The following is a 24,232-nucleotide window of genomic DNA, read 5'->3' on the forward strand; positions in this document are numbered from 1 at the left end:
TATGTAAAAAGGTACTTCCTGCATGTGTGGCCCACCAAGGCATGTACCTTTTGGGCTGCATGTCTCCATTTCCATGGTAACTCCTTGTATCAGCAGGCCATATAACCCTGTATAATACAAGAAATTTGAAAATCCCAACTTGCTGGATGGAAAACATTTCCCAGTCTTAGTACTGGTCCTAATACCTAGATATGCCTAAAAAAAACCACCCCGTTGTCCTAAATGGACATGTTAGTCTAGGAAAATCCAATTATTTCTACGGCTACATAAATTCTCCATCTGTAGAGGCATATAACCTTCCACAAGAGCAAGTCCTCCCAATTTATCCACTGCCTTCATTTGAATAAAGATCACCCTGCTGTAGCAGAAACTTGCTTCCCAGTATCAAATACTTCACTACTACCACTGCGGCACAGCCAGGCGCTACCACTCAGATCTCTCAACAGTTCCTACACACAAAGGAAGCAGTCTGCCCCACACAACTTCATTACAAATTCAAGAGAGAACGGCATTGGTCCCACCAAAAGTGATGATGCAAACTCTGAAACAAGCATCAAATATTTTTCTTTTATTCATCATTTCCTCTGAGCCATAAAAACAACACATCAAAACAAGACCAACCAAACAAAGCAGAAAACAAGAATGATGGGAGGCAGAGAAAGTAAACCCACAAAGCAACAACACTGGGATGTATTATCTACTATCTGTATTATCAACAACTTAAATTATGTTGATCCTACAAAACTGGGGCAAACCACATGTTAAATCCCATCTCAGCTAAATAAAACATTGCTGTACTACTATCTAGGGCAGCATCCTACCCCCTGCTCCTGCCAGCAACACAGAATTCTCTAGCAAAAAAGCAAAAATATTGTTTATTGTAGCATTTCTCTTTGTTCCTCTGTCTCTGATTCGATGCAGTCATTTTGCTCTTCTTCAACATGCCTCTATGTAGTAATTATAACCATTTCACAAAGCCCAGTGCTACATGACTCTCAGCCTCTTGAATTCTCTGACCATAATTAGTGACTTTGTACAGTACAAGATCCCTTTAGAGGGGGTTACTATGCCAGGAAAAAAAAAAGCAATCTAAACATCAACTTAAAATGAGCTCTTAACACATTTTTAAATATGAAAAGGAGCAATGACTCTTTACCTTCTATGTTCCAGCAGACAAAGACCCAGTAACTACATCTGGCAAGTTGACACTGCACAGCATCTGGCTCTTGTTCAATTTTTCTCTAAGATTATGTGCAGCTCTTGATCTTCAGCTAGATGAGAAAAGCTTGGCTATGCTTGTTCCAGTGAACAACTAGTTTAAATGTAATTAATGTAAAGAAAGTGTTACATGCAGTAACATTCACTTTCCAGCTACAAATCTCCTCCCTTTTAGAAGTCATTAACATATTTTGCCTCTGACCTGCTCTCAGAAAGTGTCTCCTTGAAGAGATCAGCATTCTGCACACAGAATACATAACTGCCATGAGAATCAAATTTGCTCTGATTTAAGTGTAAATTTCCACTTCATTACAATTAAATTAAACAAAATCTATTTTAAAACTGCATGATTAGCTACAGTTGTTCTCTCTGGGATGGTACAATTTTCAACAAGTTTACATTGTGTATTTAAATACTACAAGAAACCAAGGCAAATTTAGTGTATTCTGAACAAAATCAGAAACATCTACACATCTTCCACCATTACTGCTTAATCAGTGTTTTCCCAGTGAGTTTTTTTGCTTGGTTTTGTAATCTGACCCTTTCAATCAAAGCAGTGCATTTTACCTAGGCTAAGCAAGCTGATTCAGGTCAACCTAGTACATAGATAGAACAAGAGTGCAAAGAAACTGCTGTTTCAGACAACTGGATGTAGAATAGAATAGAATAGAATAGAATAGAATAGAATAGAATAGAATAGAATAGAATAGAATAGAATAGAATAGAATAGAATAGAATAGAATAGAATAGAATAGAATAGAATAGACCTTTGAGATCATCGGGTCCAACTTCTCATCCAACACTATTTAAATCAACTAAACCACGGCACCAAGCACCCCATCCACTCTCTTCCTAAACACCTCCAGTGATGGTGACGTTCTCATCTCTTTATCCCAACAAACATTTGTCTAAATGGGATGGGATGAGCCACTTCTTCCCTCTAAGTAGTCTTATTCAGGTGCAAGAATTACAAACTGCCGAAGAGAAATGGTGTTTTTCCTGTAGTGTGTCCACTGCAGCAAGATTTCCACGCTGTTACACATATTTCTCAGGTTAACTGCACTGTGTTGAGCCAGGTTCTCCCTGCACTTTCAACTGGATTTTGCATTATTGCAAAACAATGTCATGGAATCACAGAAAACATCTAGTTGGAAGAGACCTCAAAAATCATCACCTGACCCAGCACTGAAGGGTCAACACTAAACCATGTCCCTAAGTGCCAGGTCCACACACTGCTTAAACACCTCCAGGCACAGTGATTCCACCACTGCCCTGGGCAGATAATTCCAGTGTTTGATAACCCTCTCTGTGAAGAAATATTTCCCAGCATCCAGCCTGAACCTCCCCTGGTGCAGCCTGAAACCATTTCCTCTAGTGCTGTCACTTGCCACCAAGAAGAAAAGGCTGCCCCCCTCCTCACTCCAACCTCCCTTCAGGTAGTTGTAGAAAGTGATGAAGTCACCCCTCAGCCTCCTCTTCTCCAGACTGAACAACCCCAGCTCCCTCAGACACTCTGCATAGGCCAAATACTCCAGGCCCTTCACCAGCCTCGCAGCCCTTACCCTCTTGTGCTGTATAACTACACGTGATTAAATAGCTTCCATGTTCCAATGGACAGACCACCATCCTGCACCACTGCTTGAAGTGAGGCTTAGCCACAGATGGGGAACCTGAAGCAATTTAGAAAACTACCTTGGGGAACTTCATACATTCAAAGCACCATGGAAAGAAATGCAGGCTCGTTAGAACCCTGATAACGTGACAAAGAATACAATTGCTCCCCAGCCTTTTTCAAAGCTTTCAACTGCTCTCCCCACCATCAGCAAAACAGAATTAAACAGAATGCTATAAAGCAGTGAAATACTTTGAAGCAATTAGATGCACACAACAGGTGAATCAGGCAGCACTGCATGCAGCTATATATGGCCAATGCTCTGTGGCAAAGGCATCTGCAATCTTGTTGAACTTTATTTAGACTTCACTCCTCCGAGCCGACACTTACAAGCAACTGCCTGCCAGACCCTGGGGTGGCATTGAGGTGGACATCAGAACAGCAAGAAAAGGTAAGCCCATTTATTTGGTTCAGCTGTTTATAAGACTAACAGCTGGTAAAAGCATGTTGTCTCGTTCATGCTGAGGGCAATCTTAACACTGATTTCATAACTACAGCTTTTCTGGTTTAGATTAGGGACTTGAAATCTAGGAAGATGATGTCTGTTGCCACAGTGAATCTCACTCCTGGACACTCTGAAATATCTAATCAAACTGTAAGGAATTCCTCTGGCAACAATGAGCTGAGTATTTCATAAACTCTGAGCCTGCTTCAGCTCCTCAACTCTTACATGCCAACTTCTTTTGATATAAGGCATTCCCAAAGAGCAAGTCAAATGCACAGTGGCTGAACAGGCCTTTCCTTGAGGCAGCCTCCTACCATCCAACCCACCCTCCATGGGGTCACAGCAGAGCACAGGCAAGCTGAAAAATATGGGGAAGGGATAAATAGGCAGGAGCTGGAACAAGAATGGAGATGGGATGCTGGAAAGCATGGTTGGCAGGCAAGAAGCAGCTAGTATGAAAATCCATATAAGAGAATATCACAGATACAAAAAATACTGAGACAGAAATCAGTCAACAGAACACCACTCCTGCTCCTGCACACCACAGAGAGGAGTCGTCTTAAAGAAAGCAAAAGTATATAGTAATTGGACACTTATTAAACACATTCTAACAAGAATGGTCACCTAAAGCACTAGGAGCCATCTCATTCACACCTGTCTAATTTTGACTGCTTTATACTGCAAGCTTAGTTTTTGCAGTTGTTAGATTTCACAAGTTTTCTCCCCCCTCAACATTAAATGCATTAGCATTATAAAACAAACCCACAAGAACAGGAGAAAAAAAAACAACAAACAAATCAAGAATGACAACATCTGAATTTCTTACAAGTTCATCCACATTCTTACACATTGCAGTGACTATCTCAGACACTTTTTTCCCCCAGGGAGAAGATAACACTGAAACAAACACAGAAAGTACACTGTTCACCTTCTCACGAAGACCCATGTGGAGTCCGGATCTGCTAAGGGTACTCCTCGTGCTCACTCCTGCTGTCACAGAGCCTTACCAACACAAGAGCCTTACCAGCACAACACCCTAAGCCCCAGCCTGACACCCAAAAGGCTCAAACCAACACTGAACACTATTCTGCTCCTAACAAGGCGCCTGATTAGAAGATTACTTCACATATGCCAACAGTTCTGGAACATGTATCATAAACTGAGTTATCTTCACGGGAACAAGATGTTTTCCTTCAAAAGAAAAAAAAAAAAAAAGAAAGGAAAAAGATAACTACTATGATCCTTTCCAAGCAGATTCTTCAAAAATCTGTTCAGATGAGGCATCCTTTTTTTCTTCCCTCTTAAAAAAAAAAAAAACAACAAAAAACAAAAGGTCTTCAATGACATTTTTACTAGAAATATGAAAAACATCATTTCTGCTTGCCAAAACCAAACTGGATGATAGAGACTTCAGCATGCTTGAAAGGCTTAGGCATTGTCAAAGCAGACAGTAGTAGCAATGGTAATCTGAAAAAAAAGTCATGGGGGGAAAAAAAATTAAAGACATAAAAAATTAAGACATAAAATAATTCAACACCACTGTACTAATAGGATACAATAAGAAGCCTTTTACCTCATGACCTTTTAATAAATGAAATAAGATAATGGGAATGTGAAAAAAAAATCATGGGCAAGCAAGGTAGCTTAGAGCTCCATGTAAGTTCATACCATCATCCCAGTAACACTTTAAAACAAGCAAACGAAGCCCTATACGCTTGTTTATAACAACTTACATTCTTGCACCTTACTCCCCTTCATTTTTGATAAAAACCAGGTATCTTTTATAAATGTTTAAGTAACCCAGCAAGGAACCATCCAATCTGTTTGTGAACATCACAGGATGTCAGGAAAAGACCCAAAGGGATAATCAAGTCCAACCCTCCACCACCTCCCAGAGCAGGACCACACAATTTAGCTCAGGTCACAGAGGAATGCATCCAGATGGGCCTTGAAAGTCTCCAGAGGAGACTCCACAACCTCTCTGGGGAGCCTGTTCCAGTGGCCTGTGACCCTTACAGTAAAGGAGTTCCCCTTTGTGTTGAGGTGGAACCTCCTGTGCTGCAGCTTACATCCATTGCTCCTTGTCCTATCACAGAGAGCAAGTGAGCAGAGCCTGTCCCCTCCCTCCTGACCCCCAGCCCTCAGATATTTATAAACATTTATTAAATCCCCTTTAAGTCTTCTCTTCTCCAGACTAAAAAGCCCCAGGTCTCTCAGCCTCTCCTCCTAAGGCAGTGCTCCAGTCCCCTAATCATCCTTGTAGCCCCGTGCTGGACCCTCTTCAGCAGGACCCTGTCCCTCTTAAAGAAAATACTACTGAAAATGCAACCCTTACACAGGGACAACACAGTGCCTCACCAGACCTGCAGGTCTCCAGATACTTGCACCTTGCAAAATCTGTACCTCTTAAGTAAATGTGCTGCTAGATTGCACTAGACAGCATGAGCCGAGACGAGGTGACTCACTGCGCTGGGATTGTCCACACCTCCACCTCTCCAAGCTGCACAGAGGCAAGGGCTGCTCTAACTCCTTACAGCTCACTCCTGTACTGCACCCAGCCTCTGCTGCACAGCTCACCGAAGTGTTGGAGCGTGGAGTTTTGCTCTGATGACTTTTTCAACCACCTGAGCAACATTCACATACGTGGTACAGGTTGAAGCAATCCAGCTTAGACAAGAATTAGCCCTTTTCAAAACAAGCCTAATCCAAGAAGAATCAGACATGCAGAAAGCACTCAGAAAAATTATGCAGCCTCTCAAGTGAACTAGAATGAATGAACAAATCTTAATATAACAATATACTCCAGAACAATATGTTCAAAATCAGGGTACTATTTTTATACATGAACACTATGAGAATACAGACTGAATATCCAAGGACGTGAGAAAGGTTTTTGAACAGGAGAGAAATGAAGAAATAGAAACACCAGAGAGGTACCTGGACCTCTAAAAATAAATAAATAAAAATTAGTTGAACAAAGAAATTGCTTCACTAATTTTAACAAATAATTCCTACCTCCCTGCTCCTCTTTCACTGAACCATTCCCAAGATGGTGGGAAAGGAATAAAAACCACAGCATGGCACTTCCGAAGAAAACAGGATCAGAAATAGAGAACAAACACAGGTAAAAGAGAGAAGACAACCACAAGCATTTACCTGAAACAAGACAAGAGTACTGGGCACAGACTGTAAGGAACTATGACAATGTGTAACTACCAAAGACCAGCAGCAGACAGACTGGCTCAACAGCAGAACTAGAAAAGGCATGAGGAGTAGGATCTGAACTGGTGTGTCCCCTGCAACAGGGCAGGGCCAATGCCACCTCCTCAGCACAAGCTCCCTTTGCAGCAAGGCACAACATGCCAGTGCTGTACTCCTCCATCACGTCCCAGCCCTCCTTTTGCTGCAAGGCAAGAAACAGACAAATTACATCAACTCCTTCATTCCTAAGTGGAGCTGAAGGATTAGCATGTGTCTGATGAAACCTTCTCCTCCCTACCAGCCTCCAGGCTCCTGCGATTCTTGGACATAAGGTTGTGCAAACGGGGGCAGCTTCTCTCCCCCACAATTCCTGCTTTCTCCCTTTCCTCCATTCTCTCACAACAATTCTTCAAACAGAGGGTGGAGAAGAAGTTGCACTGTGAAGAGCCGAGTATCAGTCATCCGTATCACACAAATTCCTACCAACCCAAAAGCTTCTGTAACTCTTGCACAGACACTAATAAAACTGGTATGACAATTGCCACTACTGTCTTAGCATTGAGGTATAATTAAATGCTATAAACATGCATCCTGACTATTTTTTTTCTTAAATACAAAGTGATTTTGTGTGCACCTTCATTAAATCAGCATCCTGTGGAGATCAAAAATGAGACATAAAACAAATGAAAAATTTAATTTACAATGATTCTTGCCTGCTAAGGCTAAACTTGATGTGTGGTTGTGAGGCCATCACTTGAGAGCATCTCTGAGAGAAGGGGGTTTGAATGACAGCCTCTATTTGATACATCGTGCGTTGTCCTCTAACTCCTAAACTCCTCAGGTCAGATCTGTGCAAATGATACTGTTTCATGGAATCATAGAATCAATAAGGTTGGAAAAGACTTCAAAGATCACCAAGTCCAGCCTGTCACCCAAGACCTCATGACTACTCTGTGAAGAACTTTCTCCTCATCTTGAGCCTAAACCTCCCCTGGCACAGCTTGAGACTGTGTCCCCTTGTTCTGGTGCTGGTTGCCTGGGAGAAGAGAGCAACCCCCACCTGGCTATAACCTCCCTTCAGGTAGTTGTAGACAGCAACGAGGTCTCATTTCTCACTTCTCTCACAAACAGCCTCTATCTTATTTTACAGAGCAAACAGCATTACCACTAAATCCAGGCCAGATGATCCCTGCCACAGTCAGGCTCATTACACCAAGATGCATTTGGCATACCTGATCTTATGCAGTAGTATCCCTTTCCTATTTGCAGCATTTATTAATAAACTACCACCTCAATTCAGGAGCCCTTCATCTCTGCCCAGAAGAACGTGGTATCTTCAAGGGATGCTTTTGTGGCTCCACTTCCTTTCCTATATTTACAATCACGCCATGATGATTGGAGCCAGTTCTCATTAAGATCTTTATCAGTGATCAGGATGAGGGGATTGGGTGCACTCTCAGCAAGTTTGCTAATGACAAAGGGTAGAAAGGCTCTTCAGAGAGATATGCACAGGCTGGATCTATGGCCAATTGTATGAGATTCAGCAAGACCAAGTGCCAGGTCCTGCACTTCACTAAGAACAATCCCATGCAACACTCTATGTCCAGGCTTGGAGCAGAGTGGCTGGAGAGGTGCCTGGCAGACAAAGACCTGCACATGTTGATCAACTATGCCCTGAACCAGTGTGTGCCCAGGTGGCCAAGAAGGCCAACAGCATCCTTGCCTGTATTAGGAACAGTGTGAAAAGCAGGACCACAAAAGCAACTGCCCCCTTGTACTCAGAACTGGTGAGGCCACATCTTGAGTACTGTCTTCAGTTTTGGGACCCTCTCTACAAAAAGGACACTGAGTTGCTGAAGCATGTCCAGAGAGGGGCAAAAAAGATGGTGAAGGGTCTGGAGAATAGCCAGAACTGGCTGAGGGAACTGGGGTTGTTTAGCCTGGAAAAAAAGAAGGCTCTTGAACTACCTGAAATGAGGCTTGAGTGAGGTGGGTGCTGGTCTCACTTCTCTAGTAATAAGTGATAGGATGAGAGGGCATAGCCTCAAGTTGCATCAGGAGAAGTTTAGATTGGGTATCAGAAGAAAGTTTTTACTGGAAGGGTTCTCAAACACTGGAACAGGCTCCCCAAGGATGTGGTTGAATCCCCATCCATGGAGATATTTAGAAGATGCAGAGATGTGGTGCTAAAGGACGTGGTTTAGCACCAGAATTGGTAGATTTACATAATGGTTGTATGTGATGACCTTTAAGATCTTTTCCAACTGAAAAGGTTCTATGATTCTATACAATTCTGTAGGAATCTGCAAGAAAGTTGCCTATCCTTTCCTGTAAAAGTATAGATGTTCAGATTTGCCTCGACCGATGCTTTCAGGACCAGATGTAAGCAAGTGAAGGCATTTATTACGTTACACAGCAAAGTTAGACAGCCTGTCAGAAGGCACATGTGTCACATCTCAATTGGTCATTTTCTACTGGCATGAGTGTAATTAAGGCATACAATAGGGCCAAATAACAAAACAGTATTTTAACGCATCCAACTAAATTCTGCCAAGCTTCTCTCCCTCAGTTACAAGGTGTTTACATTACTCTCAAAGACAAAACATAGCTTTCTCTAACTCGAGCAAAGGCAAATCTTCCCTACTGTCCTACAAAGCTATCTGAAAACAACCTCTTTTACATCTTCCTATAGTCTTCCAAAGCTATACAAAAACCTCTTCCAACACCTTCCATCTGTTGGCCATGGTACCAGTATGTCTAGATGAGGCTACCTCAGAAAAGCTCAGTGTTAGAAGTATTTGTTACCCAAACAGCCCTTTCACTGATCCTTCAGAAAAACAAAGCAGACCATTGCCCTGCAAGGCAATTCAGCCCTATGGACTGCCGTCAAGCTATGCTGCCCTGCATGCTCCAACACGTAGCATTCACAGTTGCACATACAGTAATACAAAGCTGCTAATAGAGATACAAAAGCTTGAAGGCTAAATAGAAACAAAAAAAAATCTCCAGAATGCAACAGAACTTACTAACATTCAACACTTGGCAGATGTGACTTTTTTTTCCATGTGAATGAGAGCAAGACAAAGAAATGCAAGATATCCATAAAAATAACTTCAGCAGAAATGAAAACAAACTACCAGTTTTAAAAGCAGGCTTAAAACACTTGAGGTTTTGCTTAAGAACAAGGCTTACAGAGTTCATGTGACCATAAATCAGACTTTGGATATCTGCACATGGCACCACAAATGCAGTGTTTTCAATGTCTGGAAGAAAGCAGAAAAAGCAAGAAGGAAATGGCTGTTTCACTTTCCCCATGAGATCAGCAAGTATGAAAAAGAAAAAACTATCAGTTAATTAGAGTTTGATCTTTCTCTGAATTTCAGATTAAGTTATCAACCAGCAGCAAGCAATTTAAATACTACTACAAACTGGAACTGCTGCAGACCCCTAGGGCAACAGAAAATCCCTGAAGGCTGCACCTCTTTGGGTTCCCCCTCTGGGACAAGAAATAATTGCAAATAGCAACTGCGTTTGATCTCTGGTTTTGGCATCCGTATTCATGTACCAATAAGCAGTTCCCAAAACACAAGCATAGAACTAGGCAGCAGCACCCTCTGAAAAACAACTTCATTTTTCTTAAGGCAACTCAATCAGCATTAGCTTATTTTTCAACACAATCATTATTTAGTGTAAAGTCAAAAGGGAATGTAAAATTTTGCTACTTCAGCCGAGTGACGCAGCGTTTTTATTTTATCTCTTACGAGGATGTTCAAAAAACTTTCACATCCTGACTTCTTAAGAACCTAGCAACTGAAGTGTCTGGAGTAAACTAACAGAAATACTTTAGCAGGTAGAAGCTACAGCTATGCATCAAACCAGCACCTCCTGGATTTGCCTTTAAAACAGTTTTTCAAACACTGAATCAACAAAATGCAGTTTGGGGGGGGGGGGGGGGGGGGGGGTGGAAATCAGATCTTTCGGAAGAGCAAGACCATTACATATTTTAAGTAACTAAAGGATAAAAGAGAAATAAAGCAGCAAAGCTAAATTGAACTAAAAAGAAATAAAATTAACATTTTCTTCCTCACCTTTATTATCATTAGGAACTCTCCATTTGCAATTCACTATTTCCAGACACTGTTTCAATACTAAAAGACCTGCATAAAAGCCACCTTACTTCTTCAGGAACCACTGCATGACATTGGAATTACTAAAATAAAGCTGGGAGTGATGCAGAAGTAAATTGGGTGAACTTCAAACACTGCAAAGTAGTCTTCCTTATTTTTTTTTATATATACATACATATATAGAATAGACCAGACCAGACCAGGTTGGAAGAGACCTTCAAGATCATCGTGTCCAACCTACCATCCAACACCACCTAATCAACTAAACTATGCAACCAAGAACCCTATCAAGTCTTCTCCTGAACACCTCCAATAATGGTGACTCCACCACCTCCCTGGGCAGCCCATTCCAATGGGCAATCACTCTCTCTGTGTAGAACTTCCTCCTAACCTCCAGCCTAAACCTCCCCTGGCGCAGCTTGAGGCTGTATCCTCTTGTTCTGGTGCTGGTTGCCTGGGAGAAGAGCCCAACCTCCGCCTGTCTACAACCTCCCTTAAGGTAGTTGTAGAGAGCAATAAGGTCACCCCTGAGCCTCCTCTTCTCCAGGCTAAGCAAGCCCAGCTCCCTCAGTCTGTCCTGTTATAACTCTGTGGCCCTTCTCTGGACACGTTCCAGCAAGTCAACATCTTTCCTAAAGTGAGGGGCCCAGAACTGGACACAGGACTCAAGGTGTGGCCCTGATATATACACATACACACACAGATATATCTCACTTATAATGGTACAATTACAGTTTTGTCACCATAGCAGAACACCTCATACTGAAAAGTGAACCTTGCAGGTGAATTAAAAGCTTGACTTAAAAGAACCAAATTCCCTGCCCTGGCTAATTAGCCTGCTCTGCAATCACATGTTGAAGCTTTCATTTCAGAAAAACTCATCTTATTTTGACACTGCTTTCCAAGCTGGGATTATTTTATTTGCATTAATCTGGAAGCACTAGGCAATGCTAAAAGCTGCATATTAATAATAATCAAACCCAAACAGTACTCTCAGATGTAAGATGCCCATAGTCAGATCAGATGAAGACCACACAAGCAGTCCCCCCCCATCTGACTGATAAGAGAATTTACGAGTGCTCACTAATCAGCAATTAAGAGTTCTGGCAGCAAACAAATCAGACCTCAAACAAATCCTACATGTTGGGGCTCTAGAATTATCATCTCTATAATGGATCAATGTAAACCTCATATTAGCACAGCCACCTGAAAAGTGGTCAAAACCCAGGCAAAACCAACATTTCCAGTATTAGTTCTATGATGTGCCCATTTACTTTTGGTACCTGAAAAGAAGCACGTGTTTGTACTGTTATATATGAATATATAAACATACCTGCAGTACATAGGGAAGAGACAAAGCACAACCCCACAAATGGAAACTTACTAACTGGTTCCTTAGCCTCTCATTTAGTTCATGAACCAGGTTATACAACACAGAGTTTATGTGAAAGTCATAACTAAAACAGATATCCAAGGCTGTTGTCCAACTCGCCCTCAGCTGCTTGAGAAAGTTGCTTAGAGAAGAAAGCTTACCCTGCATAGGTAGAAAACAGACTGAGTGGTCCTTTTACACTGTGCTTAGACACTTAGAAATTCAGTCCATGAGCTTTTACAGCCACACACAACCCCTGCAGAAACTCTGCAGCTCATCGTCCTTTGCTCATCATCTCCAAACATGACAATCAAGTCACTGGTTTATCACTTTAAAAGTACATGAGAAAAGTTGAATTCATTATTAGATTTCTATTTAGAAAAACCATCAGATAACAATCAGGAGCACTTTGACAGCAGCACCCTTCCATACAAACCTTCCATGCTCTCTCTACCTACTTTTGTTCAAAAGCCTTGTACCTCTAGATAAATTTGCAAACAAAGTAACTCAATGGTCAAAGCACTCCAATTACTTGCAGAAGCCTCAGTCGAGCACTCAAACTCCTAGTTCAGATGAAGACAGCCTACCTCATTACCCTGGGATAAGGGACAAGCTGTAGCAACGAGTAGCTTTCATGCTCTATACACTCTCTTACCTTGTGTTAACTTGTTTCTGTGTCAAAGTAAGAAATTTACAGCAAAGACTACAGAAGCTTACTCTGGAGCGTTTCCTTTTGTTGGCTCAGAGTGTAAGGTATTTTCACTGTTTATTAAGTGGCTTCAAAGATGAAGAGGGGCCAAAAATGGCATTGTAAAAGTACAAAACAACAGGAAAAACCAGCAGCCGCTCCAAACCATATTTTTAGATTACCATGGTATGCAGCTGATCAGTTAATATTAAATGTTTTTGAAAGACAGCCAACAAGCTGGCCCAAAGAACCAACGGTGTGCAAACTGTGAAAAATCTCCCTGCTGACACGGAGCAGGTTTAAGTGAAAAAAACAGTTGCAGTAGACAGTGGAAGTCACAGGAGTGAAAGCTGTGACAAACACAGATTTCTCCTTCCAAGATGTTACAAATTGAGAATAACACATAAACATTTGCCTGAAGAGACTGACGTTGTCTGTCCATGGTTTATATACACCACTAGCTTTGAAACTAGGACGACAGCAGCTTTATTTTAGTATTACTAATACAGAGGATCATTAAAGAAATAAGAGGTCTCATACAGACTACAAACACTTCAGGATCCTTTCAGACAACATGACTACTTGTAATCATGCTGCATATGCAAAGGTCTAACAGGCTGTGGCTTTTGTTACCCACACAAATTTCACAGCAGAAACTGTTTTGCACCTATCCACTTTGTTCTGCCTTTCACTTGTCTGGCAGGGGTGAGGAGTTTTGGGTTGTGATCCACCTCTGCTCCTCATCTGTGGTGAGCTTGCCAGGGGTCAACCAGATGGGCACGCTCATCAAGGCATGTGCTGGAACTGGGTTTTGGCTCCCAAGGACTCACAGCAGGAAAGGCAGAGCAATCCCACTGTCATTGCTGCTGCTGCTAAAAATCTTCCCTGGAATTTCTGTGCCTTAGTTTCTCTACTGCAGAAAGGATAGCGCATATCACATACACAGGCCAGAAGGTCAGTTCAAAACTACAAAAGGCTACAAGGTCTTTTTGATATTGTAACAGCAAGTTTAGAAATTACTGATTTCCTCAGGGCCTTTGAAGCAGAGCAATCCACTGAAAGCAAATACATGTTCAGAGATGCAAGCAGCAGCTCCAGCAGAGAAAAATTAATTCCTTACTCTCCTTTCTTTCTCTTTTATTTTCACACAACCCGATTTTGAGGGAAACATTTAGGTTTCTGTTACCACAGGAGGGCAGGAGCATGTAATGTTAGTGTTGATTTCTTCTAGGAGAAAGCAGAACAAACAGTGGGAGCTGGAATGCAGAAAGAGCCAAGTCAGAGACCTGGAGCACGATGAACATTCGGTTGTACCAGTGGAGTTAACTGCTTGTTAATGAAGGCGTATGCATCCCATCTGCTGGCTACAGAAGAGCTGGAATGGTTTCAAAAACATTCCAAGACAGACATACCATCAAATACACGATGTGAACGTGTGATCCATAGTCAAAGGTTTACCCCACTGGCTTCAGCAGGACCGAGCATGCACACAGAGACACATGGGCAGCAAGGATGTGAACCGTGTCCTTGTCACACGTTAACTGTCATTGACTGCTGAGAACACAAATCTGTCCACTGTAATTTCTTTATTCATTAATTCTGATTTCAAGAGAAAGTTCTGGGTTGCACTCAACAGCTAATTGGTTCAATAAATGGCATCTCAGTTTGGAAGAAGAAGAAAACGTGATACTAGAGTGAAAGCATGTAACTGAAACCTCGGTATCCGTTTGAGTATGACTTAGGGCTTCTCAAAAGCCCTGAACTGAAGAGAGCCAGACTCAAAAGACAAGGCAGTACAGAGTTTAAATGCAAGAAACAACTGCCAACATTTATCTGAAGCCTTCTTCAGGGGAAGAGAGAAGAGAAATCACTACCATAACGACTTGCCTAATGATGACCTAAACCACAGAAAATAAATTCATGGATGAAGTCATGGAAAAAAAAAAATAAGACCAGGTAGTTCTATTTATTCTGGGAATTACAAGTCCTGGCTATAATTATTAAACTTGTGTTTCCTTCCTAACTAGGCCTGCCACAAACAATATGCTATCAAGAAAGCTGCCAAACAATTGTTTGAATATTCCAAAAAGCAAGTTTGTAGCCCACCATGAAGAACAAACATGATAACCTCCAATCTGTCATCATCTGCACACTGTCCAAGAGTTAGAAGGACTCACCAGAACAAAATTGGATGCACAAAGACAAGTGCCCAGGTATCTAAAGCCACATTATACTACCATAAATTTACCTTTTCATGGAATCATCTAGAATCTTTACCAGTTCATGTAACTGCCAGTATTATAAAATTCCCTTTAGTAAGAAATAATTTAGGTCCTGCAATTACTGTGCAATAGCCATTAGAGATTGAAATCTACTAGAAAATTGTCACAGATTTAGTATGCTAATAGGAATATTCGAACTGAGGCTTCATTTAACCCATCCATCCCTTCAGTAAGAAAACTGTGCAAATCACTCCAAATGATGCATATTTCATAGGATTTTTCTTGGCTTTAAGCCCTTTGATTGTACAACCATTTCTCCACAAGATATGGTTTTTTTTAAGTCATGTATTGTCAGAAGCAACAGCTAAATGGGTTTTCATGATAAGGCCTTCATATTCTGCTATAATCAGCATTTTACAGGACTATACAGATGGATTCTTCACTTCCTTGTTCAGGAGGTCACTTTTTGTACTATTTCTTTTTATAAAGATCTATTTTTGACTGCTGTGGACTTTTGTTTACATATTAAGCCACCTGATGCCTCCAGGAGCCATATAGTTAGCCAGTGAAGTCATTTTCTCTCTGCTACACATAGTGAATGACTCCATGTAACTAAATGCTTTGAACCAAGACTTGGCAATCTGAAGATGACTCCTCTCTGCAGGGTTATCCCTTAGAATTGAAAGAAATGCACAGTTCTGCTTTTCTGAGGGCCTGACTCAAGGGGGAAGGGGAATGTAAAAGCACAAAACTCTACCATCACTATTTCAGAAAAGCACAAAATTCTACCACCACTATTTCAGAACTGCAACAGATCATCTCATACAGAGAATAAGGATTACTCAATTATTTCCTTGCCTTAGACAGTTGAGGGTTTTTTTGTTGAGTTGGGGGGAAGGCACTGAGATTATACAATTTTTAAATTGTCTTTTAATGAGGATGGAACAAACTCCAATATTTTTCCCGATTAGGTACAACACAAAGAAAAAACCAAGACTGAAGCTAGGAACCTGAACCCTTCCACTGCACAAAGCACTTTACTCAGCACCTGCAGTTGCACTGTAAGTGTTGCTTTAGCCAATTATCTACAAACTTCCCAAGACCTTCATGCTGTGCTATACAAGCTTTAAGTTACAGTGACATATTGGGTTGTTTTCTTTCAAATAAATACACAAATAAATCCATGCAACAGTTAAAACAGTAGGGGGGGGGGGGGGGAAGTATTCTGACACTGAGTATTTCCTCCCAGAATAGTTATCAATAAACACTACTAATACTGTGTGATACAAAACAGGTAATAATCTAACTTTCAGCATAAAAAAAATACAACAGTGTCAAATCTCATTATAGAGAAGACTGGACAGTTCATGTGCTATCATTACACAGGTTACCAGTACTGCCAGTCACAGGAACGAAGCCTCAGACCAAAGAGAGAGCAAAATCTTCTGTTTGCCAAGATTTATATGGCTGAGGCACAGGTGAAAGGGAAAGAGGGAAGTCTGACTCCCTGCAATCATTGCTACACCTCATTTACAAACAAATATCAGGCTCTTGGTCCTTTTGGCTGCCAGTCAGGTATTTCTTCATAAAAGTAATAAATATGTTTATTTTTCTTCCCAGTCAACACAACATGCCAGAGCAATGCATCACACTGACCATTCAAACCGTCACGGAACCCTTTTTCAATCTCTGATTTAATAGTAATTCTATTAGATGGCAACACTGAAAACATAGATCTAAATACAAGAGCAAATCCTAAAGAGGGTTTGCCATATTTTTTTGAGGTACTAAACTAACACTATCTGTAATATAGAACAGATAATTACAATCCCAAGTATATGTGAAGTGTAAATGTACTACAGCTTAAGGTTCCCAGATGTCAAGGTTTCAAGTTTTCCTTATAATTCTTAACATTATTTAACATAGTATTTTCATGTCCATCCCTATAAATACTTCTTCTAAGGTTCCAGCAGACGAGTTTTTGACAGGTTAGGTGTTAAAAATACTACATTATAATGATATGTCTGCTGTTTGCAGCACTATGCAGAGTATTTCATACATATGTGAATCATCAATCATCACATAGAACGTCTAAGGGAGTTTATGCTTTCTTGCAATACTATCACTTACTGTTTCAGATTATCACTTTCATAACTTTTGTTCCAACAAGAGGGTCATTCATCCTATCCTTAACCCAAACACAACCACTACCTCTTTCATATGTGCAAATGAGTGGCAAGCTACTAACATCAGATATATCCAAAAAAATGAACATTTAAACATTTCTTTCTCTCCGTAGTGGTCACAAACTAAACAATGTAAGGCAGAGCAGCCCTAGGATTTCAAGTCCATCTTGTGGCTAATCAATGAAGAGTTTAACATATTACCCCACCCAACATTTGATACAATACTAACTACTAACAAGGCTGTAACTGCAAGAAATTAATTCGAACTTTTACAAGATGGCATTGGAGGATTCATTTCAAAGCCTCTATGCATATACAAATCAGTAACAATCACCAAAGTGATACTAATCACTGTTTCATTTAACTCTGTAAACCAACCTTTTGACAGGTAGGTGATGGCAACCTGCCACCAGCTCCCCAAAAGAGTGTCTGGTTGAAGTCAGACCACTGTTGGTGCTTCCAAATGAAATTCAAGGTGCTCCTGGTAAAGTTGCACATAAGTTACCAAACGCTTCAGCACCAAAACAATGGTGGCACCATGTTTTGCATTCCCTCTGCATAAAATATTCCCATGAACATCTATGGGATTTCTGGAAATAAATGCAAAGCCAAGTTTCAAAAACACGCTTTGCAACTCCATATATAGTGAGTTTAGAAATAGTTGGTGAAAAACTGCTCAAGCTTTAATTTTTCTCTCCTGCCAGGCGCCTGTATGAACCTGTGGGCTGAAAGGAGTGGGAGACTAGAACATGGGTAAGTTAAAATTGCACCTTATCACAAACAAGACTTCACTATTTAATAAAGATGTGCTTCAGAACCCCTCTCCAAAGCAATACCAACCACGAACAAGATCTGAAGAACTTATTTTAAAGCCCAGCAGTCAAAGCAGCAAGAGAGTGAACCGAGATGTGCTGCAATATTTATGCAGCCATTATAATGCAAATGCCTAAGGTATTAGAAAGGCTATTTGCATTGGTGCACAGCCCCTTCAGTCTATGTACAATGCCAACAGAAAGAACAATTAGGATTCATGCATAACAAAAAGCCTCCGACCACAGGGTAGGCAGGTCCACTGAACCGGATACAATATCTACGGGATCAGCAGGGCTCGATGGAAATGCTGTCTGCTAGATCCCTCCATACAGCTTGCTCTACACAGAATACTAAACATTTTAAGACACAAAAGCACATAGAGGATTAGCGTGGCACACGTAAGAGCAAGCTACAACCAATTTGCTGTGAGCACCAGTCTCCTCTTTTTCAAGATGAACTGGGCTAGAGCACAGCTCGCCTCCCCAGGGCTGCTCCTCTTCTGTAAAACCCCACCACCACGAACGCGCAAGCAGCAAACTTTCAACAGTGCTAAAAAAAAAAAAACCAATAAAAAGAAAAAAACCCAAACAGCTACGTACTTTCCTGCGGCCAAAGAAAAATAATACTCCCCAACACTTTTTGTAACGGAAAGTGAGACAGGCGTGCAAATCAGGATCCAATGTAGATCCATTGTGAGAACACAGACTACACTTTTGTAGAGAAACCAAAAAGCTGCAAGTACATCTTCACGGTAAAACAATACAAAAAGAAACAAGTACCCAGGCATGCCAGATTCTTTTAAGTTCTTTGACCATACATCCTAGGATTTATCTACACCAATTCACAGCCTCTTAACATATTCTCCTGCTAATCAGCATGTATACAATTATATGGCAGGGTTCCATTCTCTCATATATTTCTCTTGTAGAGCGATACAGATAAAGTTCTTCTTAAACTGCAACCATCTTAAGAGTGTCTAAAATTAACTGTGTGCTATACAGCTTTTTGAAAGACATAATAAACACGGCATAATTTCTGCACAAAACACATCCACAACCTAGAGGTTAACGATGGAAAAATTCTTAGTAATTAGAATTCCCTTTCTAGCCAGAGACCATTGTTTTGCCGCACTGAAAACACCTTCGTTGAACCAAAACTAGAGTCAGAGAACACCCAGATTTAATAGCATGCTCTGTGTATTTTGCAACACAGTCAAGCCCAAGCAATGCAGGGAAAAAAACCCAAGCAAATTAAGGTCAATGGCTAGTACTGCAAATGTTACCTGCTTATTATACAACCCGTCACATTTTATCCCTGCACATTTTGTACGGTATCCACTGTATCAAATAGACTAGACTATGTCAGCCAGTACAATTTTAATGTAAACAAGGGCTCTTTTATACCTCTACATTCTAGTTGCAGCTGGTTGTTTAATCTTCACTACTGTGTCCTTCCCAGCCCTCTCACACACACAAACCCACCAGAAAGAGACAGAAGTATTTCCTCCGAGATGCAGTTGAATGCAGTAAAAAAATAAAAACAAGGTATTAAGACAGAGAGGAAAGCCAACTGCATTTCAATTAAAAGAGCATCCACAAAGCTGCCCTATAAAACAAAATGCAACACTCCTTGAAGTATTTTGGGTGGGAAATGCTGCCAGCCAAGCTGAGCGAGAGGGCATGGCAGGCTGGATGCAGGGTACACGTTAACAGCTGCTGGCCAGGAACTACCCTGCACCCAGGCAAAGCATAGAGCCACCCATTGAGGAGGGCAGGGGCAAGGGGGGCGTCAGGGGTCAACCATCCCTGGGGCCATGGCTGTCAAGGGGACACGGGGCAGATAAGGGGGGTACGGGGGAGCGCTGCCTTCTCTTCCCTCCACACACACACAAGTTTTCACCTTTCTTCAGACACGAAGGAGAACCTGCTGACAGAGAGAAAGGGCTCCTTTTAGCACCCACCCAGACTCCCCAGAACGATATTTAGGAACATCTGAGATCTCTTAATGCAGTTTTATTTTCTTATATCATCATACTAAGCCCTCCCTAAAGAGAGCTCAGCTATTTGCAGGGCTTCCTCAGCCTTGCCAAGAGGGGATCTCAAAATGCAATCCTTCTCATTCAGAACAAGTAGAAAGATACTTTTGCAGCCTTAATTCAATTAGCATGCATGAGCAGCATGCACACATGCAAGCACGTACATCCACCTCTTACATGGGTGCTGTATACAGGCTGGCAGCAGCCAGCTCACAGACACAAGCCAGGATCACCACACACACCCCCCGCTTCAGCAGAAACATTCTTTTCTAGAAAGCCACAGCCAAGACACAATCAATCCAAGGGTTTCCTAAAAGGCACACGCACGGCGATCTTCCGAGCAATTAATTTCGGTACATAGGACAGGCTGAGAGTGCAGAAAGACAGATGAAAATATTTGTCGTCTGAAGGAATCCCTTCTTCACTCGCACAAAATTCCTGGAGGAGAATACACCCATCAGGGCGATTTAAGTGTCAACATAACAAAGGAACGCCCCTCCCAGCACCTCCTGCCTTACAGATATGTCACGCTGGAAAAGAAAAACTAGACCGGGAACAGCAGCTATTCGCAATCAGCAGTGTTGATCGAGCCTACCCTGGCCATCACCCCTAAGAAAAAATGCTGGGGATTGTTTAACATTTCTAGAAAGAGCAGAATAGAGGGACATGGAAGAAGACAGCATCCTCTTTGAGGATTCCCTTGGTATTCCTCAAAGGAAGGCGGTGACACAAGGAAAGCTTTGTCTGGAATCATCTTTCTGTACTACAATCACATATAAAATTAGTTTTGCCTGATGTACATGTTTTGCCATGCCACACATACAGAAATCCTGATGGCTGACAAACGTTAGCTTCAATTAGAAGGAATATAGCTTGGAATTAGTAAAACAAGCTCCCATTTTACTCATTCAGAGCAAAGAATGATTACAGAGAAAACCAGAATAGTCAAACCCAAATCTTTCAACAGGAATTAAGAGGATAAGGGTGTTACTAAAATTAAAATGTATGCACAGCACTGTAATAACAAATTCATAGGATTCAGTAAATCTTCCCCAAAACCAGGCTAGGATTATATCAAGATCACCACACAACATATGTCTGAAATGTGGCTGTAAATAAATGTGACTTAATTTGACCACCACCTACTTTAAGCCCTTGGTTTTATAAATAGAAGCACCCAATAATGACTAGTGATTTAAAACAAACAAACAAAACACAAACAAAACAAAAATATCCCCACAATTCAGAAATTAAGAGAGAAACAAGTCAAAAGTCACATATGCAAAGAAGAAACAGCAGAAAACTAAGACCCTGAATGCAATGACTGAAACCATCTTAATTTCCATTTTGACAGCCAAAAAAATACTGACCAAGCACCAACTAGAACTCTTCCATCATGAATATTCTGCCTTGAAAGCATCTGCACATGTGCAGAACTGAATTAAAATGTATGCTTCCACAGTCCCATCTCAAATATGCTTCTTAAAAATTACTACTATTACTATTATTTCGGTTCTTTGCAACTGTTTTCTCATGCATTGTGATTTATTTATTTTTTTGTTCAGTGAAGTCAAGCAGCATCAGAGTTTCACCAAACTTCAGTTTTGGTAAATTTCTGTATAGCTCACACCCAGTCGCTGCTTCAGCCAACACACACGGCCGCTGACCTTACCTAAGGTTACGACAGCTTTTTAACCGTTTCTGAGGGAAAAAATACCTACGACTCACTGAAAACACCTTCTGCCTGCCCAAACAGGCGCGGGATGCTGTCACACCGCTTACTCTGCGACACCGGGAAAATCACCTGGCTAGACAGGAAGGCGACGACTTTTGAAACACGATTCTGCCTCTCTGGCTCCATCAGAACTGCCACAATAAATACATGGGGTGAAACAGGAAAAGAGCCTCACGCCTATACGAGAGGGTGGGGGACAGTACTCGCTCAGACAGAAGCAGATGTAATCATTACCCTGAACGCCGGTAATCATTACCCTCAGCGTCAGTGCTACTACACACACGCCAAGTCTCTTAAAATTTCTCTTCGCCAGCTCTCGGTACCGGGAGCTGGAGGAGAAGAGGTGAGGCTGTAAAACGGAGCTTCCTCCTTTCTTTCCTTTTTTGTTGTTGTTGTTGTTGTGGCTGTGGCTGGTCGATGCCATCACCCTGCAACGCGGGGGAGCGGAGCTGCCCCACCGCCGAGTCCAGCGGGGCCATCGGTCGCCCCCGCCCCGCCGCCCGCCGCGGGCGGCCCCCCGCCCGCCCCACCTGCCCCGGGCCCCGCGGCTGCCGGGCGTGGCTGCACCCCGCCGGGGAACACACGCTCGCCGGGCACCGGTGCGCTGCGCCACGGGTGGGCTGCCCCGCCGCCGACCCTCCGCGCTGGGGCGATACGGGGCGCGCCCCCCGATCGGTTACCTGCCGCCCAGGCCCTCCCCGCCTTTGTGCCCGCGGCCTCTCGTTTCCCCCGCCGCCGCCAGGCCCACCCCGCCCGCTGTCAGCCGCCGCCTCAGTGCGCCCCAACGCCCCCGGCGGCGTGGAACCCCGCCACCGCCTCCCCCGACTCGGGCCGCCGCGGCCCCGAACCCCGCCGCTTCGTACCGTGCAGCTCCGCCATCCTCCCGAGGCGCGCTCGGCCCCCCCTCCCCTGCCGGCCACCGTCTCTGCGCACCGAGCCGTCACGGGACTCCCCGCCCACAGACCTCCCGCGGCACCACGGAGGCGGGCCCGCCGAGCGCGGGGCCACCTACCGCTTCCAGGTTACGGCGCCGCCGCCATCTTGGCGGCGGGCGGAAGTGGCCTGGTTGCCCGTGGCGACGGCGAGGCGGCGGGGAAGGGAGGGGAGAGGGGCTCTGCAGGCTGCACGCCGGCCGCCCCGGGTGTCCACCGGCTGCCTGAGGCGTGCACTGACCGCCCGGGGTGGAGCGATGGCAAGGCGCACTCAGGGAAGGCTCCCCGCTGTCTCTGCCGTTTGTCTCGGGGTCCCCAAGCCGCCACGCAGCGCTCACCGAGCAGCCTGAACAGGTAGCAGCCCTTCGCTGCCTCATACCGGGGTCCCCGTGGCCACGCATTCCGGTGAAACCTTCCATTGTGTCACCGCTGCCACACTGGGGAGAAACTTCTGTCAGGTTTCCCTGAGTGAAGAGGACACACCACAGCTCTGTCGATCACTAAGTGCAGCTCATTAAAGTATTACAGAAAAGAAACTATTTTCCTGACGGTCCAACTGTTTAACTGGGGAGTTCGCTCTCCAGGGCAGACAGGATCAGAAACTCTAAAGAATGAGTTCGTGTGAAGGCTCTCCTCCCAGAGCTGCACACGCAGTGCACTGCTACACCACTCTTGCTGCAGGTCGCCTTTAGCTACTAAGACATTGATAAAGAGATGAACCAGGGGACTGGGACATTCCTGTTTCCTTTTTCTACAAAATCACGACCATCTCCAGTTGGCACCTACTTAACCTGGCAACAATGAGCTGACTGTTCTTTCCATAGGACATATCACTAGCTACGTGAGACCAAGCTGCCCTTGGAAGAAATACATGGGAGCTGTGAGAAATTGCAGCAACCATTCAGGGGGTAGCAACCATACCTCTGCCTAGACAAGTACATTTGAGCGTGACAGAGCATCTGTGATCAGCCGTCATTTAATTTTGGATGAAAATCAAAAGCAAGTTCTTTGACAACTTGTTACAGCAGACCTCACATTATTTTGCTGAGGAAGGTTTAGCTTTTTTATGCTAAATTCTCAGGTGGTTGCAATCAGTTCCCCTTTCAAGCCCAGATGGATTCTGCACTGAAGTAGTAGCTCAACTTTCTAATTTCTGAAACACATTGAAGCTAGTGGGAGTCTACTAATTGCTCTCAGTACTTGCTGGTCTGGACTGGTCTCACTGGCTCACATTTGAAAGGAACAGCAGCCACCTCAGCAGAGTCAAAACCATGAGTAAATTTGGAAGCCATTTCCTACATCAGATAGTCACATCTAAGTATCTGCAAGTTCCATCAGCTATTTTACAACTTTTGGCATCCATCAAGACTAGTTTTAATGAAATGAGGTTCTGCACAGTCAGTTGCCTGGGTTTTCTGCCAGTTTGCCTTTGTGTGATTCGTTGACAAACCAGACAGTTCAATGTGGTTATGTGCTTTTTTTTTTACTAATAAATTCTGGACAACATTAAAAACAGAATTGGCTTTTCAGCATAATGGGTCACAGGGCAGAAATCAGGTGTAATTTCCTAGTCACAGTATTTCTTA

The 24,232-nt window shown here is 42.9% G+C and overlaps 1 protein-coding gene across 2 annotated transcripts in view; it reads right to left on the reverse strand.

Annotated features, from left to right (window-relative positions):
* Positions 1-22,654, reverse strand: part of SHOC2 (SHOC2 leucine rich repeat scaffold protein) — a 70,317-nt gene extending 47,663 nt beyond the window's left edge. Inside the window, exon 1 of one of the 2 annotated variants that reach the window (XM_054163773.1) lies at positions 22,578-22,654. The gene's annotated coding sequence lies outside the window, so the exon portion shown is untranslated. Of the gene's footprint in view, positions 1-17,509; positions 17,526-22,577 lie in introns of those variants that run through there. The other variant, XM_054163772.1, reaches the window with a different exon arrangement.
* Positions 22,655-24,232: the final 1,578 nt, after the last annotated feature.

This window comes from Dryobates pubescens, chromosome 8 (genome assembly GCF_014839835.1).
Source record: "Dryobates pubescens isolate bDryPub1 chromosome 8, bDryPub1.pri, whole genome shotgun sequence".
Classification (NCBI taxonomy): Eukaryota; Metazoa; Chordata; class Aves; order Piciformes; family Picidae; genus Dryobates; species Dryobates pubescens.